The sequence below is a fragment of the Labeo rohita genome, unplaced genomic scaffold, assembly GCF_022985175.1.
Source record: "Labeo rohita strain BAU-BD-2019 unplaced genomic scaffold, IGBB_LRoh.1.0 scaffold_423, whole genome shotgun sequence".
NCBI lineage: Eukaryota > Metazoa > Chordata > Actinopteri > Cypriniformes > Cyprinidae > Labeo > Labeo rohita.
In genome coordinates this window covers 58,280-64,691 of record NW_026129341.1, presented here as the reverse complement: position 1 = coordinate 64,691, position 6,412 = coordinate 58,280, and the positions used below count along the sequence as shown (strand labels likewise).

Below are 6,412 nucleotides of genomic sequence, written 5' to 3'. Positions count from 1 at the left end.
AAAAAGATATCTGGAGCCATACGGCATGGAAATGGTTGGATGTAAATCTAAAATATTTTGATTATTTTATTAGACAAAATGTGTTTTTTACGGAAATGAGATTGTGTGCTATGCAGAAAGAAACAAATGCTCAATGCAAAGTTTGTAAAACAGAAGATGAGGGAATTTTACATTTGTTTTTATTCTGTGAAAAGTTGAGCCCATTTTTTAATGAATTTAAGAAACTAATCAAAGATTTAAGAGGTAACGAGGAGGATTTTAATTGGAGTAGAATGTTTATGTTGGGAATGGCAGAGAATAAACTAAACAAGAAACTCATTAATTTGTTTTTAATTGTGGCAAAAAAAGCAATATGGAAAAGAAGGAATATAGCCAAAAACAGAGATTTTGTTTTAAACCTATGGTTTCTTTTTAAATGGATGGTAGAAGATCATGTCTAAATGCTGTACAGTTATTTTAAATCAGAAAATAAGATGGGGGATTTTTATAAAATTTTCACAAAAGATGTCATATGTATCTTAAAAAAAAAGCACTTTTACATGCCAGGGGAAGATGAACTTTTGTTGGTTTAGCTTTTGGGCTACTATTTGTTGTTATGATTGTGTTAAAAAGATGCTTGTGTCATGTGATTTTTATAAATGTTTTCCCAGCAACAATGTTAAATTCTTGTAAAAATGGGAGACCGCCTGGGAATTCCAGGTGCTGTAAGCTTTAATGACTGTATGTATAATGTATGGTAAAGGTTTTGGATGTAAAGGTGACTGTAGAAGAGAATTGTACTTCTTTTTGTAACTTTTTTTTCTTTTTTCTATTGTATTTTATTGATTGAGATTTCTTAATAAAAAAAAAAAAAAAAAAAAAAAAAAGCGCGCCCGGTCTCGTCTGATCTCGGAAGCTAAGCAGGGTCGGGCCTGGTTAGTACTTGGATGGGAGACCGCCTGGGAATACCAGGTGCTGTAAGCTTTTGGCTTTTCTTCACTACTGATCTGATACACTCGATGACCTTTAAATAGCCCACACTTTGCAACAAACCTCGCTTACGGCCATACCACCCTGAGCGCGCCCGATCTCGTCTGATCTCGGAAGCTAAGCAGGGTCGGGCCTGGTTAGTACTTGGATGGGAGACCGCCTGGGAATATCAGGTGCTGTAAGCTTTTTTGCTTTTCTTCACTACTGATATAATACGCTGGCCTTCAGGGGCGCTGACCTTTAAATAGGCAACTCTTTACAACAGCTCTCACTAACGGCCATACCACCCTGAGGGCGCTAGTGAGTTACTGGTGTGCAGGAAGTGTTTGGCTGCAGTGGGTGAGAAAGGCTCACCTAAATTTTTGTTTTGTTTTTTGTCCGTGATTTTGTTGGAATACGTCTTTGTTTCTTCAGTGTTTGTTTGTTTGAGTATTTTTGTCTTTCCTCCCAGCAGCTTGTGCTGTTTTGGGGGGAGATTTTTTTGTTTTTTGTTTTGTTTTTGTTATAACGGACGGCTCAAGGATGACTGACACGGAAATGGCGGACGGCACACGGTGTGGGAATGATAATGGACTGGCTCAACGACAACGAGATGGGAAAGATAAGCAAAAGGAAGCGAGGAAGGAGAGTGGAAACAGAGTATATTTAAAAGAAGCAACTGTGACTGTGGACGTGGGACAGGTAAAGGATGCAAGGGCTGTGGATATTATTAAGGCAGTGGTGGAGCGGATCGGCGACGGAAGGATTTTAGCAGTAAGACCCAAACAAATGAAGGAATATGAAATAACACTTGAACACGAGGATGACACAGAACTTTTAATTGATGGGTTGATGATAAATGGCAAGAACTGTGAGGTAAAAAGACTGCAAAACAGAGATTACGTTGTCTCCTTCATGCATCTGCCCGTTTACATTGTTGACGAGGAAATTTTAAATAAACTGGAAGGATGGGGAGTTTTCCCAATTTCGAAAATTAAAAGAAGGGTTTATCCGGGCACCAGCATTGAGGACGGGACGAGGTTTGTGAGAACGCGGTTCCCAAAAGAAGTTGCATCCCTCCCGTATAGCACAAAATTTGAAACGGCAGAAGGTCCGCAGTATTTCCGGGTGATGCACAACCATCAGGTGAAGACCTGTCGGCTGTGCATGAGCCCGGACCATGTGGTTAAAGACCCGATTTCAAGTGCTTTAAATGTGAGGGGAGGGGGCACTTCGCGAGAGAGTGTAATGCAGTGACGTGCCCGGATTGCAATTTGGTTTTAAATAAATGTGAGTGTGGAATTGGGAGTGAGGAGGAGGATGAGCAGCGGGTGGACGGGCAGATGCATGAACGAGACAATGAGCAGCGAGAGGAGAACACAACGACAATAAGAGATGAGGAAGAAGCAGGGAATAAAGACACTGAACATCACAAGGACGATAATGAGCAGAAAGCGCAATCACAGGAGGATGGGGAAGCGTGGAAACAGACGGACTTGACTAAAAATTTGCAAGCTGATTTGGACATAGTGGAATATAATGAAACCTCGCTTATGGCCATACCACCCTGAGCGCGCTCGATCTCGTCTGATCTCGGAAGCTAAGCAGGGTCGGGCCTGGTTAGTACTTGGATGGGAGAGCGCCTGGGAATACCAGGTGCTGTAAGCTTTTGGCTTTTCTTCACTACTGATATAATATGCTGGCCTTCAGGGGGGCTCACCTTTAAATAGCCCACACTTTGCAGCAAACCTCGCTTGCGGCCATACCCCCACCTGAGGCGCTAGAGAGAAACAGGAAGTGTGTGGCTGCAGTTTGGAGAGAAAGGCTCTCCCTCATTCTGTGTTTATTTTCGTTTTATTTGTTAAGTATTAGTGTTTTTTGTATAGTTTTTCATTTATTTTGTGTAGTTTATTCCTCCCAGCAGCGATTGCTGTTTGGGGGAAGTGTTTGGGTGTGAGTTTTTTTTTTTTTTACGGACGGATAAAACGGCAAAGGAACTGGATATGGCGGACGAAACGCGGCAAGGAAACGACAATGGACAAGGACAACGGCAACGAGAAAGATTTCGAATGGATAAAGAGGCAAGGAAAGAGAGGGAATATTTGAGAGAAGTGACGGTTACAATTGATGTGGAAGGAGTGACGGATTTAAGAGCGATGGATATTATCAAGGCAATTTCGGATCGGATTGGGGAAGGCAAAATATTGGCGGTAAGACCTAAACAGAATAAGGAATATGAAGTGACATTGGAGATGGGACGAGATTCGTCAAAACACGGTTTCCGAGGGAGGTGCCCTCTCTCCCGTACAGCACAAAAATTGAAACGGCGGAGGATCCACAATATTTCCGGGTGATGCACAGTCACCAGGTTAAAACCTGTCGACTGTGCATGAGCCCGGATCATGTGGTTAAAGATTGCCCTGCCTTTACGTGCTTTAAATGTGGGGAGAGGGGCCATTTTGCAAGAAACTGCAATGCTGTGATGTGCCCGGATTGCGAACTGGCATTGGATAAATGTGAATGTTGGATGGAGAGCGGAGGAGAACGGCAGGTGAGCGGGCAGATGCATGGGGGAGACAGCGAACAACGGGAAGAGGAACTTAACATACGAGAAGAAACAGGGACGTAACAGAGGGATAAATGTAATGAACAAAGAATGGAAACACGTAATGAGGGTGAAGAATGGACACAAATGGTTTTAACAGACAGTTTGCAAAGTATTTTAAATATCGCGGAGAGGAAGGAACAAAGAGATGAGGATTTGAGCGAGGCACAGCAGAAAACTAATTTATGCTCGCAGATGGTGAATTTGGAAGGTCTACCAGAGGGTTGGGACAATGGGGAGGAAGAGGAGCAGAGGAGCAAAGAACTGGGAGAGGAAAAGGAACAAGAGGGAAAAAAAGAAGAAGCACAGACAAAGGTACCGAAGCGAAGGAGATCTCTAAAGTTTTTACCAAACATAGAGACTGCAAGAAAGAAGGCGTTGAAGGAAACCGAGATTGAAAGCAAGAACAAATTTGAAGTCTTGACAGGGTTGGAGGACATGAACTAATTTTATGGGTACTTTAAATGTTTTTATATGTCTAATGCTTTTAAAGACTGTCACTTTTAATGCGAGGGGACTTTTGGATGTTAGAAAATTTGAAAAGGTGGTGGAAATGTGTAAAGGGGAAGACCTGATTTTACTACAAGAAACGAATTGGAGAGATGATTTTATGAATAAGATAAGGGAAAGATGGGGAGGGGAGATTCTATATAGTAACGGTCATGGGAGAATGGGGAGAGGGGTTGCTTTTCTAATGAAAGAAAATAGAGGGATCTTTGGTAAAATAATATATAAGGACGGTGAGGGGAAGTGTATGGCTATTGAAATGAAGTATGATGAGAAGACAGTGATAATAATTAATGTACATGCACCAACAGAAGAGAAAGAAAAGAAGGAGTTTTTTTAATGTATTGAGGGTTTTTTTAAAGAAGCATAAAGAGGTAATCTTATTGGGGGATTTTAATACAGTCTTTAGTAAATTGGATATGGGGAAGGGAATGGTTTTTAAGTCGGATATGGGTAGAAAGGAGCTGAAACTGTTAATGGAGGAAAATAATTGCATTGATGTGTGGAGAGAAAGAAATGAGAAAAAGAAAGAATTCTCAAGAAGACAGTTGGTGGGGAACTTTATTTGTAGATCAAGAATTGATTTTATTTTATATTTTATGTACAAGGAATATTGAGTTTATCTGGGATATTAAGTATGAAAAAACAAGTCTGAGTGACCATAAGCTAGTTTTTATTAAAATAGATGAGGGGTTACTGAAAAGAGGGCCAGGGGTATGGGTCTTAAACACAGAGATTTTAAAAAATGAAGATTACGTTCTAAGTATTAAGGAGGTTATTGAAAAAGAAAAAGGAAATGGGATGCATGCAGAAGATATCAGAATACGGTGGGAGAATGTGAAGTTTTTAATAAAAAAATTTACGATAAAATACTGTAAATTAATACAAAAAAGCAAGAGGTATAATGAGAGAGAAATCAAAGGAAAATTAGAAGAAGAACTAAATAAATGTGATAAAGATATACAAAAAATAAAAGAATTAGAAGGCAGGTTGAAGGAGATGGAGGAGGGGAAATATGAGGGGGCGAGGCTAAGAAGCAAGGCGAAATACACAGTGGAGGGTGAAAAATGCACTAAATTTTTCTTTAATTTAGAAAGAAGTAGAGCGAAGGCGGGGATGATTAAGGAGATAAGAAGGAAAGATGGGGTGGTGGTAGAGGACAATGAGGGAATTTTATATGTAGTGAAAGAATACTATGAGGGATTGTTTAGTGCTGAGGGGGTGTGAGAGGAGGAAAAGCAGGAATTATTGAGACAGTTAAAAGCGAAGGTAGGGGAGGAGGATAAAAAGGAATGTGAAATGGAGATAAGGAAAGAAGAAATAGAAAGAGCGATTGGTGAGCTAAATAGGAAAAAAAGTCCAGGGATCGATGGCTTAGGGAGTGAATTTTATATAGCTTTTAAAGAGGTTTTAATCGATATTTTAAAGAAGGTTTATGATGATGTTTTTAGTAAAGGGGAATTAAGCACTAGAATGGGGATGGGGTTAATGAGATTAATTTATAAGAAAAAGGGAGATAAAACAGACCTAAAAAATTTCAGACCAATCAATGTTGAATACAGATTTAAAAATATTATCAAAGATTTTAGCAAACAGATTAAAAGAAGTTATGCCGAAAATAATAAAGACTAACCAAGTATATGGAGTGAAGGGAAGGGATATAGCAGACACAACTATAAGTATAAAAGATGCAATAAGATATATTAATGAGGAAAATATGAATGGTTTTATTATGAGCTTGGATTTTGAAAAAGCGTTTGACAGAGTTGAGCACCAGTTTTTATGTGATATCTTAAAGGGATTTGGGTTTGGTGAGAATTTTATAAAATGGGTGAAAATTCTATACAAGGGAGCTATGACAAAGATAAAGTGCAACGGGTTTTTAACACGAGCTTTTAAATTAACAAGATCCATAAGACAAGGATGCCCATTGTCAGCTCTACTATAGTAGCAGAGCCGTTAGGGCTGGCAATGGAGCAGGGAAAGGATATAAAAAGGATACGGTTGGAGGGAGAAGAGAGCAAAATTTTTCAATATGCAGACGATACAACATTAATGTTAAAAGATGTGGAAAGTGTTAAAAAAGCTATGGAGATTGTACAGATTTATTGTAGAGGATCAGGGGCAAAAGTGAATGAAGAGAAGACGGTGTATATGAGGTTTGGAGGGGCACAGGTTTTAACAGAGCATTTTAACTTCAAGGAAACAAGGGACATAAAGATTTTAGGGGTACATATGGGGGGGGATGAGAGAAAGGCAGGGGAAACTATGTGGGAGGAAGTGATAGGGGGGATTGAAAGGAGAATTTTTGGAAATTAAGAACGCTGACTTTGAAGGGGAAAGTCTTAATTA

At 39.7% G+C, this 6,412-nt stretch overlaps 2 non-coding genes across 2 annotated transcripts; both read left to right on the top strand.

Moving 5' to 3' along the window:
- Nucleotides 1–1,035: 1,035 nt before the first annotated feature.
- Nucleotides 1,036–1,154, top strand: LOC127160673 (5S ribosomal RNA). Its single transcript, XR_007826817.1, has one exon. It is a non-coding gene; the product is annotated as a 5S ribosomal RNA (ribosomal RNA).
- Nucleotides 1,155–2,497: 1,343 nt separating this feature from the next.
- Nucleotides 2,498–2,616, top strand: LOC127160675 (5S ribosomal RNA). Its single transcript, XR_007826819.1, has one exon. It is a non-coding gene; the product is annotated as a 5S ribosomal RNA (ribosomal RNA).
- Nucleotides 2,617–6,412: the final 3,796 nt, after the last annotated feature.